This window comes from Nuphar pumila, chromosome 6 (assembly GCF_984573655.1).
Source record: "Nuphar pumila chromosome 6, dmNupPumi1.hap1.1, whole genome shotgun sequence".
In the NCBI taxonomy this organism is placed as follows: domain Eukaryota; kingdom Viridiplantae; phylum Streptophyta; class Magnoliopsida; order Nymphaeales; family Nymphaeaceae; genus Nuphar; species Nuphar pumila.
In genome coordinates, this window is record NC_143254.1 from 127,438,055 (window position 1) to 127,452,594 (window position 14,540).

Genomic DNA, 14,540 nt, shown 5'->3' on the forward strand with positions numbered 1-14,540 from the left:
AACTTCAAGTTATTCATATACATAAATTTAATTGAAATTGGTTTTGCTTTTGTTTATGATGGTTTGTACAAATTAAACGTGAAGATCCAAACTCATGAGGCTTTGACTTCTGAATATGCGTTGGTTGGGAATAAACGTAGCATGATTAATGATAAGTCCTACATGCTTTGACATCGAAGGTTTGGTCATATCTCTGAAAAGAGAATAAAGAGACTTATAAATGAAAAAATTTTGAAATCCCTAGGTTTTACTGACAATGACTCATGTGTTGATTGCATAAAAGTTAAGTAAACAAACACATATAAAAATGGTGTCAAACGTAGTAGTGAGATATTAGAAATAGTCCATACAGATGTATGTGAATCATTTACCCTCTATTACACAGGCAAAATATATTTTATCACCTTTAATGATGACTATTCTCGATATATATATTTATACTTGATTTATGAAAAATCTGATATTTTTCAAATGTTTAAAGAATTTAAGAAAACAGTAGAGAAATAAATCGATAAAATTATTAAAATAGTTAGGTCTGATAGAAGTGACAAATATTATGGTAGGTTTACTGAGATAGGACAAATGGAAGGACCATTAACGCGATTTCTCAAAGAGGAAGACATTGTGCCTCAGTATACCATGCCTGATAGTGCCTACCAAAATGGTGTAGTTGAGAGAAGAAATCGTATGCTTAAAAAAATGGTTAGGGCCATGTTGAATTATTCAACACTTCCCATCAAGTTGTGGGGTGAAGCCTTAAGGACTGTTGTGCATATTTTGAATAAGGTTTCTACGAAATACATGCCTAAAATTTCCTATGAGTTATGGACAGGTAAGAAACTATCATTGTCATATATGCACATATGGGAATGTCCTACAGAGGCTAAGTTGTATAACCCCCACATTAAAGCCTTTGATCCAAGAACAACCATCGGATATTTCATTAGTTATATCCAGAGAGATCAAAAGGATACAAATTTTATTGCCCATCTCATTCACCACAGATTGTTGAAATGGATAAGGCAAAATTCCTTGAAGATGGTTTAGTCGAATTAAGTACACTTCAAAATCTTGGTTTTGAGGAAATACAGGATTCAGTCTCACTACCTGTTGAGAAAAACACCGAGAGATACCATATTGTCATCCCTAATGTTGATGTGGTTGATCACCCGATCGTTGATGCACAAATCCAAAATGAACTCATTGTGGATAATGCAGAAGAGCACAAACAAGATAAACAAGTTCAATTTGAACTTGTAGAACGATCCGTTTGGAGATCCACAAGAGTTAGGAAATCTGCCATACATCCTAATGATATGGTGTACCTTCATGAGCCTAATGATTTCATAGATATAGATGATGACCCGTTGACTTTTATAGAAGCTGTTGAAAGCAAACATTCTTCGCACTGGATAAAAGTCATGAAAGAAGAGTTGAACTCTATGGCTAAGAATCAAGTGTGGGATCTTGTCGAGTTACCTAAAGGAGTAAAACCCATATGGTGTAAATGGGTCTTTAAGACCAAATGGGACTCCAAAGATGACATAGAGAGACATAAGGCAAGATTAGTTGCTAAAGGATTCACCGAGATGGAGAGCATTGACTATAATGAGACATTCTCTTCTATCTTAACTAAGGAGTCAATGAGGATAATTTTGGCCTTCGTAGCTCATTATGACTTAGAGCTACATCAGATGAATGTAAAAACAACGTTCCTCAACGAGAATCTGAATGAAAAAGTATACATGAAACAACCTCTTGGTTTCTCTGAAGATGATCGTTTGATTTGTAAGATTAATAAATTAATATATGGACTTAAACAAACCTCCCAACAGTGGTATATTAATTTTTTTCATGTTATCGTGACTTTTGAGTTTACAGAAAACATCATTGATCGATGTATATACCTTAAAGAAAGTGAATGTAAGTTCATAATGTTGATGTTGTATGTAGATGATGTACTACTTGCAACCAACGATATAAAATTACTTGCAGAGACAAAACAATTTCTTACATCACATTTTGACATGAAAGATATGAGTGAAGCTGCTTATGTACTTGGCATAGAGATCCGCCGAGACAGAGCAAAAGATTTTCTAGGTCTCTCCCAAAGATGCTACATAAATAAGATATTAAAGCAATATGGGATGAAGAATTGTTCTCCTGGTGCATCACCCATATCAAAAGGTGATAAACTGAGCCTAAAGGATTGTCCACTGAACGATATTGGCAAAGCACAGATGAGTTCTTATCCATATGCATCAGTTGTTAGCAGCTTGAAATACACGCAGACTTGTTCACATCCAGATATTTCTTTCGCAGTAGGGATGCTTGGTAAATTTCAGTTTAACCCAAGTATATCCCATTGGAAAGCTGCTAAGAAAGTCATGCGATATTTGCAAGGGACAAAAGATTAATGTTGACATATCATAAGGTTGATCATTTTGAGGTCATTGGCTAATCAGATGCGGACTTAGAAGGGTGCCTTGATAGTAGAAAATCTATTACTGGGTATGTCTTCCTACTTGCTGGGGACGCGATCTTCTGGAGGAGTGGGAAGTAGACGATCACTGTTGCTCACACCATGGAGACAAAGTTTATAGCATTGTATGCGACTACTTCGCAGGCCATATGGTTGAAGAACTTTATATCACGGTTAAAGGTGATTGATTCCATCGAGAAGCCACTGAAGGTCTACTGTGATAATGAAGCTACAGTGTCCTTTTTGAATAACAATAAGAGTACTACATCATGTAAGCATATGAAATTAAAGTACTTTGTTGTTAAAGAAAGGATAGAGAATCATCTAGTGAATATTGTTAATATTGATACCAAAGAGATAATTGTTGATCCTCTTACTAAAGGTCTAGCACTGGTATTGTATTCCAAACATGTATTGAGGATGTGTTTGTTAAACTCTTTTTGACATATGCATAAAAATAAAGTGATCACATACCGTTTTGATTCTCATTATGATCATTTTTTTATTAATCTCATAAGGATTAGAGATTCATCTAAGGATCTATAAAATAGATTTTAAAGGTCAATCTATTCATCAAATCATTCTCATAAGGTATTCGGTTAAGGGTTTATCGCTGGGACAAGTGGGAAAATGTTGGAGTCACCTACGTATAAGTACTCTCCTAGAGGTGTCCCTATCAGATAAACCTTACCATTTGAAGGGAACAATTATCTTAACTATTTCCTAATAAAGGTTAATGTTATAAAAGGGGTATTGATGAGAGACCCCTGTGCAGAAGCTAATCAACACAATTGATTGTTCTGAGATTCGGATCCTGCTCACCATCGCTGAAGGGTCTGCTCTCATCAAGGGTTGTGACCGGTTGAGAAGACGAATGTCTCAGCGACGATAGATCGAGTTCACTCATCGGCCATTATCAAACAAATATAGTTGCTTCGGGTATAATCTGTCTCATCTTTTGCGTAGGCGCCAACATCTACAACCTCATTTGCTATAACTCCACAATCATGAATCTTATGTTTGGGCTCGAAAGCACAATGGAAAGGAGAAATGGTGGTGGTGAGCACTTCTTTCATTCTCGCGGCAAGGATCTTGGCTATTAGTTTGTAGGGTGATCTTAAGAGGCAGATAGACCTGAATCGGGTAATATCCTCAACATTGTCCTCTTTTGTGATGAGTATAAAGTCAGACTTGTTAAGGTTCTTGAGCAAAGAGTAATTGGAATGAAATTCATAGGCCAACTCACAGAGTTCTTTTTTACAATAACACCAAAAGGTTTTGAAAAAATGGGATGGGAAACCATCCGGTTCCGAGGCCATCCCAGATGAAATGGACCAGAGTGCATCCTTGATTTATGCTTCTGCAGAAGTTCTTTCCAGGTACCTGGATTTTTCTGGTGATAGCTTCTCAAAGGGAAGTTGCTTCAGCCTCTCATGCCCCTGTTCAGAATAAGTGAAAAGCAGATTGAAATATGCAGTGGCAACCTGGATGATATCTCAGTCTGAGAACGTATTTTCCCCGATCTGGAGGAAAGGGATCCGATTCAGTCTCCTATACAATGCTTTCAAATGAAAAAAAATGGAGTTTTGATTTCCCCCACTTTAAGTCACTACACCCTGGAACACAGATTCCATTTAATTTCCTCTGATACACCATTCTCAAGTGAGCCTCACAAGCTCATTACTTCTACCGAGAATAAATTTGATCATTGAATCCTACGCACACGTTGATGATTAAAGATGTGCAAGTTCATCTTTTCATTCTTGGATTTGGTGGAACATGGCACCACCTTGAGTTTTTACCCATTCAAAGATACAGTGGAGGGCAGGAGGGATTGTGCAAGAAGGCGAAGCTTCAACCAAAGCCTATATCCTACCCATTGTCTTTGTGTATGAATGAAGTCCAGAATGCATACCCACCAGTCTTCATATTTGAATTGGCTTTTCCTTTTGAGACCATCTCCAAATTCGAGTAGGATTGAGCCATGTTCCGATTGAACTCGACATGACGAGTCCAGTGACATCGTGAAAGACCTCCAAGAACAATAGGGAGACCAAGGCCCAGTGGAGCTTCTGTAGGCAAGGGATAAGCGTTTTGGTTGACCATGAGAACAAAATATCCCCAAGAGAGACATCGTAAAGGCCCCACTGAGAGAGTAGTTGCCTAAACCGCCTCATAGAGCAACAGGCCTTGACCTACATGTTGCAATCTTGCAGGTGCAGTAATGAGTTAAAATCACCCATCAGACCCTAGGGAAGATTTATGCCCCTGCAATGTCATTTAGTTCTGACCAAAATTGTAATTTATTGTTACTGGTGACCGGCTCATAGACAATGGTGAGGATGAACGCGAGCTCCATCATAAGGGGAGATAGATGCAGGGTGATCAAATAGTTGCCTACAAGGATGACACTTCCATCCCAAGATTGGTTACACATTATGATGATTCATCCAGAAGCCCCATTGAAGGGTTCAAACATGAACTTCGTCTTGCCAGATTAAATTGATTAGTTTCTGATGGACCACCTCGATTTTAGTTTGCACCAGTGCCAGGGCATTCAGTTCATGTTTCTATCTCCAGTTGGGCAAATAAAGCTGACAATCTCTGGAGTTGAGACACCCCTAATGTTCCAAGTTCATATCCTCATTCCTATGAGAGTTTGATCTCCCATATCTTCAGTTCGACCAGGGTGCAGGGGTGGAACACGTACCAAAGATTGACATATTGCAGAGTTCCTGCTTTAGCTTTGTGAGCTGCGAGCTTTTAGTGTGGGCCTTGGTGCAGAGGCAATCTTGGACAATAACGTATGCTCAATGAGTGAAACCTTCGAGTAGGGCAGTTGGACACACAATATGCAAAGGGTGGATTTAGAGATGGCAGTGGGGGCTGGGACGAGGGACAAGATCTCCACTCCTTTCCCGTCTCAAAATTATGTCTTCCATCTTAGCCTTTATTCCTGCACAGATTTTGATTTTAACCTCCATCCCCACCTCTATTCCCGTTTCATATCCTCCATCCCCGGTTCAAACGGGACAAGGCGAGGCGGGGCTCCATTTTCTCTTGATCCACTGCCATCTCTAAAGAAGGAGATGAAGGTTTACTAACAAGGATGGGGGATGGGGCAAGGCGGGGAAACTGTAAGTTCATCCCCGCCTCCATAGCGGCATGGTTTTGATTTTAACCTCCATCCCCTGTCCAAAGGTGGGGCATGGCTTTGTTTCCCCTCGGTACTGTCATCCCTAGGTGGATTTTAGAGGTTGGCCCAAAACATTGGCAATGGGTTGTTGGGATAAACCACCAGTTAGTGATGGTGGTTACTCACGATGTGGATACCCCCCACGAAAGATGCTCTTTTTGATAAACTCGCACAGAATCAGAGGGAACAGTTACACAAACCATTCTCACTCCATGCCTATAAAAGGGGTATCATGTGCGACCCCCAAAAATGGTGAAAGCACAGTGTGAAAAACAGAAAAATGAGAGAGGGAATCAGGTTGTATATCTTACCTCTCCAACATGGTTTTTTCATCCAGTGAGGGAACAAATCCTGTTCACCGACTGCATCCAGCAACCTGCGCTTGTGGAGGACAGCAGTCCGGCTGAGGAGAAGCTTTTCTTGTTCAGCCACCACCAGCAGTTTCCCCTGCTCCAGCCACCGCCAGCCATCGATCCCAGCTCTTCGATGGCGGCCTCAGGTATACCCTACAACTGCATGCTTGTTTTTGCATTTGCTGTTTGTTGTCTTTGTGCGCAGGTTGCCAAGAAAGTCTTGCGGTATTTGTAAGGGACAAAAGCCTATATGTTGACGTATCATAAAGTTGATCACCTCGAGGTCATTGTCTACTTAGATGCGAACTTAGGAGGATGCTTTGATAGTAGAAAGTCTACTACTAGGTATGTCTTCTTACTTGTTGGGGGCGCGATCTCTTGGAGGAGTGGGAATCCGACGACCACTGTTACTCACACCATGTAGGCAGAATTTATAGCATTGTACGAGACTACCTCGCAAACCATATGGTTGAAGAACTTCATATTACAGTTAAAAGTGGTCGATTCCATTGAGAAGCCACTGAAGGTCTACTATGATAATGAAGTTGTGGTGTCCTTTTCGAATAACAATAAAAGTATTACGTTATGTAAGCATATGGAATTAAATTACTTTGTTGTTAAAGAAAGGACATAGAATCATCTAGTGCATATTGTTAATATTGGTACCAAACAAATGATTGTTGATCCGCTTGCTAAAAGGCTATCACCGAGATTATATTCCAAACATATATTGAGGATGGGCTTGTTAAATTCTTTTTGACATATGCATATGAATAAAGTGATCACATTCAGTTCATTGATTCTCGTTATTACTTGTTTGTTGTTAATTTCATAAGGATTAGAGATTCAACTAAGGATCTACAGAATAGATCATAAAGGCCAATTTATTCATCAAGTCATTCCCATAAAGTTTTCTGGTTAAGGGTTTATCATCAGAACAAGTGGGAGAATGTTGGGATAAACCACCAGCTAGTGGTGGTGGTTACCCACGATGTGGATACCCCCCACAGAAGATGCGCCTTCTGATAAACTCGCACAGAATCAGAGGGAACAATTACACAAACCGTTTCCACTCTGTGCCTATAAAAGGGGTATCATGAGCGACCCCCAAAAATGGTGAAAACACAGTATGAAAAATGGGAAAACGAGAGAGGGAATCGGGTTGTATATCTTACCTCTCCAACAGGGTTTTTCTATCCGGTGAGAGAACAAATCCTACTCACCGACTGCATCCAGTAGCCTGCGCTCGTGGAGGGCAGCAGTTCGGTTGAGGAGAAGATTTTATCTAATATCTGTACGATTAATATTCTGTTTAGTAGCTTTTGGTATGACAAAATCTTATCCATTTATAATTGGATGCCGATATGGTTTTTATTTTTCACTATAAAATTCTACAAATATCTAAATTTGATTTTGCATGTAAAAAAGTGGATCTAACATGAGCTTTTCACCCTCCAGATCTGAATTCTAATTTGAATCGGTTTAGCAAACATCAGATTAGTTGGATATATTATTGGCCACGTCCGCCCAAACCGTTTACATCCCTACACTTGTGCCTTCTATGACATTTATTGAAAAAAAAATCAGTTCGGGTCTTTGAGTAACTAAGAATGTGTAAAAAAAAAAGATAAAGAGTAATTTCTTAATGCAAACCCATATTTTACCTGAAATTCCAATCAGGTACTACCTTTTCTGAATTTCCTGATATGAACCAATATTTTACTGACAATGGTCAAATAAAGACCTTGGCTTAACCTCTGTCACACGCAACAGTGGAGAACCTTTAAAAGTACTTTAAAATTCTTATTTTTCCAATGATATATATATTTTGGATCATGGTTGGAACCAAATCAGCTTTGTGGCCAGTTTGAAACAAAATCAGGCAAGCCGAACCCTTTTTCACATGAAAATTGATAGGTGTAACTCTATTTTAGTGGACCCTGTAACATAGAGCCCAATCGGATTCAAAGCTTTATTGTGAGACCTGAGTTGGATATAGGTCTAAAACTAGTCGATCATCAAAAATCAAATCCCAAACTGGATCCGACCCATATTTTGTACTGGACAGCAAATATGTGAAATTGGGTTAGCTTTAACAAATATATTTAGGCTTATTCAGAACAAGGTTAAAACGGAAAGTACATTAAAGTCAGACTTGGGTCTAATGACACCCATTTTACTACTTGAAGTTAATAGGTTTATCATGAGACCTGAGCCGGATTTGGATAACTAAAACCCAAATTCAAAATCAGATATAGTCATAAAACCCATATTTTTGTAATGGTCTCTACAAGCATGGGTTAGATCCATATAAATATATTGATAAATGAGAAAGAAGAAAGTACAAGGATATGTTTGGCATTTCAAAATGTGTACCATAGGTTAGGTTAGACCAGATTTTTATTTGGCTATTATTAGCAAAACATAGGCCCATATCAGGAATTTCATAAAGTTTGGTACTTGACATGGAATTTCAGCAAAGGGTAGGTCCATATTAAGAAATTTACTTTATGGATGTCAGATAAGGGGTGGGCAACGGGCTGGCCTGGACCAGGCGGGGTCGGTTAAGGCTCGGCCCGTCAATTGAAAAGCCGGGCCAAAAGCCTGGTTTGTGTGGGCCCGCGTGGAAAACCACAGCCCATGGCCGACCTGTTAGGCCCGTGGGCCTAATCAGGCTAGGACGGGCTTATTATATTATATATTTTATGTTATAATATATATATATTATGTTATATATAGTGTAAAATATTGGCTACTAATAAAGGTATGAGCTAAAAATCATATGTGCAAGTTGTATTGACTCAATCTTATCACATAAATGTATTTGGTTTGAAAATGCGATCTTTTGAGTTGTGAACTTTTAGCACATTGTGAGCGGTTGATTTGTGAATCCCTTTAAAAACCTAATTACTTATCATAATCATATTATTCAAAACAAGTTTCTTACTAAGATCACATCCATAACATTTGATCTACATCATGATTAGATTATATTATATTATATATTTTATGTTATATATATACACACACGGACACTGGCCGAACTGGGCCATGGGCCGCCCGACCCATTGCCCACCTCTACATTCACATGGGAAGTTCAATAACATTGAAAAAGTTAGAAATGGTGGACTAAAAGCATGCCGGCTTGTCCCTTGTGCGAACCCTGACCAAATGTGAACATATTTCCCTTACCAATGTGAACATTTATGCTTCTTTTGTGCACTGTCTGTCTATTCTCTAGATTCCAATTCTCTCCACCCTACAGGCACTCATAAAGAAACCATTAAATTTTTTTTTTTTGAAAGGCAAGCTGGGGTTAGGCAGACCCTTACCAGATATCTCTTAAATCCCATATGGCAGAGGATTCGAACCTGGGCCTTCAGCTTGGCATAAGACTCCACTTACCACATGGGATACCACCTCGGTGGTAAGAAACCATTAAATTAGTAATGAAGCTTTCGGGAAATATTAAATAGCAATAAAAACAATGAGGGTTTTAGGTAAGAGGTCATTTTTTATACAGGTAAGCATGCAGCTCCGCTGCTAGGGGTGTCAATGGGTTGGGTTTGACCCGACCCGTACCAAACCCTTTAAGGTCTGGGTTTGGTGATAAAGAATGCATGAGGTAAAGGGTATGATTAGTATATGAATCTGAGTATGGTTTGTGAAAACTCATACCAGATTCAGGCCTGAGTTTTCGACCCATGATTTTTCAATGTAAAAAGATTTCAGGTTTGAACCCACCCGGGTCCAAACTAGATCCAACCCGTTGATACCTCTATCCGCTGTTATGACTATCTATTTCAAGATTTCTCAAGATGGATACCACACCCATCTAGAGAAATGCTAAGATGGGTGGCTGTCAAGGAGGTTATGCAGCGATGCTGTGAATAGGGTTCTGTCAATGAGTTCTCACGTAATTTGGCACTAGCAAACTCTCACCATCGCGGCGGTTCTGCTTGTCTGGTAGGAGCAGCTAGTGCAGGTCACCTTGTGTTGGGATGGTGCAGGTTCAAAACCAGTGTCTAAGGAGGGTACCACGTCCCTCCCTGCTTTTGTTGCTTGTATGATTTGTTGCCTCCTTGCAGGTCATTTCCGCATTGGTACCGCGCTGCACCGCTTTTTGGTGATTGCCTGTCATGTTACTTAGCCTTTGTGGGCTCCACATTCCTCCGGGGTACCATCGTTGTTACTTCGCGCATGAGTACCTACAGTTCGTTGGGCCATCTCAAGGGATTCGACATTGATTGGGCATCTGATCTCACATGATGGCTTTTTATTGTTGCTCCCTCAAGTCGCTTTCACTCAACGGTCACCGCACATCGCACTTGGTCGCTCCCGGTACTCCTTCGCCATTTGCCACAATACTCAAGCCTCATCTAGCACTCACCCTAGACGTTGCACACATTTCTAATTCAGCCGGTGACACCATGCTCTTGTTGCTCGTCCAAGATGGAATTGGGTTTGGGTGCAAAATGCCTAACCATAGAAAAAAAGGTTTAAAATGGAAAATAATGGCAGCAAAAATCTCAAATCATTAAAAAAACATAAACATCACGTTAAAATTGTGATATTTTCATTAAAATAATATGATTGCAATATTTTGAAAATATCATGATTTTTTGGCTATGTAAAATGAGAAAATCTTTTTTTTTTCCATACATTTCCAAAATATCGCTGATATTTGTTGCACGTGCCTAACTACGATGCAAACTTATTAGAGAAAAAAAAAAGTATGGGCACGTTTGGAAGAGAGGAAAACTCTCATAGGATAAGAAAGTTTTGCCTATGAGAGTTTTTGATATGAAAAGTTCTCCCAAAAAAAGTTTTTCACTTGTTTGTGTAATATGAGAAAAATAAAGTGAGAAAATGTAAAAGAACTAGAGAGAGGGGGAGGAGGGTGGTGGTGATGTTGAGATGGTGAGTGGTGGTGAGATGGGTGGTGGAGAGTGTAAAATAAATTTTCTCTTGGTAGGGAACATTCTTCCACCACTTTCTTATGAAAAAAGTATATTTTTTAGAAAACCTCTCTCAGCTAAAAAGTCTCCCTAGCTTGAAAGGGTCAAAAAATCCGTTCATATTTTCCAATCAATGGGATTCTGCCTGACCCATGATTTACGTACTAAAGAAAAAGCCAGTACCTAAAGTTCTACTCCACTAGAATTTATTAGATGTAGACAGCAGCCTAAAAAGTGCACTCTTTACTTTAAAATCTAAAACTTCCCTTAAAGAGGAGCAAACTTAAAACACGATTACTTTTTCCTTTTTATGATTTTTTTTTTTTTGCAATATGTTGCCTAAGGGATAAGCTTCATTCTCATCAACTAATGGGTAATTTCCTGATACAGGCCTACCTTTTATTTGAAATTCCTTATCACTACCACCTTCTCTAAAATTCTTGATACAGTCTTAGGGGGGTTAAGATCAGTGTGGCCAGTTGAAAGTTGGGTCAGGGTGTGCAGTGCCCACCCTGACCGGACTGCCCACCCAATGACAGATCCGGTGAGGGTGGGCACCAATTGACATGACTTCTTTTCATGCCATAGTTTTTCATGCTAGAATAAATCCAAATCCAGATTTCACTTTGTCATCTCAAATTAGTTTAGATTCGGGTTCAGACTCATGTATGTTGCACAATGTTCAGATATGCACTAAGGACCATCTTGTTGAAAGAACTTCATTATAGGTACTGACGTGATTAGCATGAACTTGAGATCTAGGGTCAAGTCCAAGTCCTAAAACCGAACTAAGACTGTCATTTGGTTCGAGCATGTTGTAAAGGGGTTAGACCTGTTCATTTCATATGTTCAACCCACTTAAAATTGGGTTGATTTGGTCTCGATGTCAAGACCTGACTTACCGTCTGATTTGATCATAGCAAACTAGATTCAGAAGCCGCCTGTGTATAACTGTTTAGTTACACACTGCTGGTCCTAAGCCCAAATAAAGGAAGAAGGTTGCGGTAGGCCAGTGACAGCCAGCGTAAAAACTTAGTCACACCTTATGAATATGAACCAATATGAGAATTTTGTTGGAGTGTTCCCTACTGAGCGACGTGTTGTACTCTATAGGCCCGAAGTCAGTGATAAATGGGCAAGGGTTGCTAGGTCGTCATCCAAAAGCGATGCGTCATACTGGCGCTTAGGTGTGGTGTCAAATAGGCAAGGGTTCCCTCACTTTGTTGGACGGGTGGGGGTAAAGAAGATAGTTCAAGACCATAAAATTATGTTAACCACTTGGAATATAGGGTCTTTAACTAGTAAGTTGGTAGACTTAGTAGATGTTATGTGTAGGAGAAAGATGAATATTTTATGTCTATAAGAGATCAAATGAGTAGGTGAGAAAGCAAAAGTGATAGAATCTTGGGGATATAAGATTTAGTATACAGGAATAAATAGGAAAGAAGTAGGGATTGTTATTAGTCGTGAGTTTATAGATAATGTAGTTAAGGTTCGTAGGAAGGGTGATAGGATTTTACTTATTTAATTAATATTAGGTACATATATTATTAATATTATTAGTGTTTATGCACCTCAAGTAGGTTTAGATGATTCCATTAAGCGTCAATTTTGAAAAGATTTAGATGAAGTGGTACAAGGGATATCTTCTTATGAAGAAAAGCTTTTCATCGGTGGTGACCTTAATGGACATGTAGGCATTAGTAGGGATGGATTTGAGAGTATCCATGGAGGTTATGGTATATGAGAAAGAAACGAAAGTGGAGAAAATATTTTAAATTTTGGTTTGTCCTATGATATGATCTTAGCAAATACTTGGTTTAGGAAGAGAGAGTCTCACCTACTAACATTTAAAATTGGGGTTAATACGAGTCAGATAATTTTTTTTCTACTTAGAAAGAGAGATAGGAGTTGTTGCATTGATTGTAAGGTTATACCAGGAGAAAGTGTAGCTACACAATATAAAGTCTTAATTTTAGATCTTAGAATTAGAAAATGTCACAAAAGGGATAGACATAAGATAAATCCTAGAATTAAGTGGTGGGCACTGAAATGAGCTAAACAAGGAATGTTTGTAGATCAGGTAGTTAAGGAAGCTAATTGGTGCCTCAAGGAGGATTCATAATTAATATGAAATAAGATAGTGGGTGGCATGAGAAAGGTGGCTAAGGAGGTATTGAGTGAGTCTAAAGGCGGTGCACTGCTAGGTAAGGATACATCATTGTGAAACGAGGATGTCAAATTAGCTATTAAGGTTAAAAGAGAGTATTATAGAAATCTAAGTAAGAGTCGTGATAATAAAAATTTGGAGAAGTATATGATAGCAAAGAAGGAAGCTAAAAAAATAGTTCGAAACACAAGAGATAAGGTATATAAAAAGGTTTATGACAAGTTGGATACCAAAGAGGGCGAGAAGGATATTTGTAGGCTTGCAAAGATAAGAGATAAGAAATCAAGAGATCTGGGTATGGTTAGATGTATCAAAGATGAAATACAAAGGGTTTTAGTCAAATATGAGGAGATTAAGGAGAGATGAAAAGATTATTTTGATAAGCTATTTAATGAAAGTCATGCTCAGGATCTTGGAGACTTCTCCATTCTTTTTCATGAGATGAATCATGACTTCATGCGCAAGATTCAAAAGAAAGAAATTGTAGAGGCTTTGAAGAAAATGAAATCAAGAAGGGCATTTGACCCAGATGGTATACCTATCGAGACTTGAAAATGCTTGAATGAGAAAGGTTTAGAATGATTGACAAATCTTTTTAACAAGATTTGACAGACAAATAAGATGCATAATGAGTGGAGAAAGAGTACTTTGGTGCCTCTATATAAGAATAAGGGTGATATACAAGATTGCACAAACTGTCGTGGTATAAAACTCATGAGTCATACTATGAAACTTTAGGAGAGGGTGATTGAGTATAGGTTGAGGAAGGTTGTCATGATATTGGAGAATCAATTTGGTTTTATGCGTGGAAGATCAACTATGAAAGCTATACATCTTCTTAGACAACTTATTGCGAGATATATAGAGGAACAAAGATTTGCATATGGTTTTTATTGATTTGAAGAAGACATATAATAGAGTACATAGGGATGTTCTCTGGTGGACAATGATGAAGAAAGGTGTTTCTCTCAAGTACATTAGTATAATTAAAGATATGTACGAAGGAGTAATAACCAATGTCCACACTTGTGGAGGGGTGACAACCAATTTTCCTATAACGGTTGGGTTACATTAATGATCTGCATTAAGCCCTTTCCTATTTGCTATAGTGATGGATGAGCTTACGAGATCAATTCAAGAAAATGTGTCATGGTGTATGTTGTTTGCTGATGATATTGTTTTGATTGATGAGTCTAGAGCTGAGGTTAATGCTAAGTTAGAATTATGGAGACAAACATTGGAAGCAAGAGGTTTTAAGTTGAGTAAGAGTAAGATAGAATATATGGAATGTCGGTTTAGTAAGCATTAAAGTAGTGATGGGAGTGTAGTGAAGCTTGATGAGTAAGAAATATTGGTGGATGACTGTTTCAAATATTTGTGA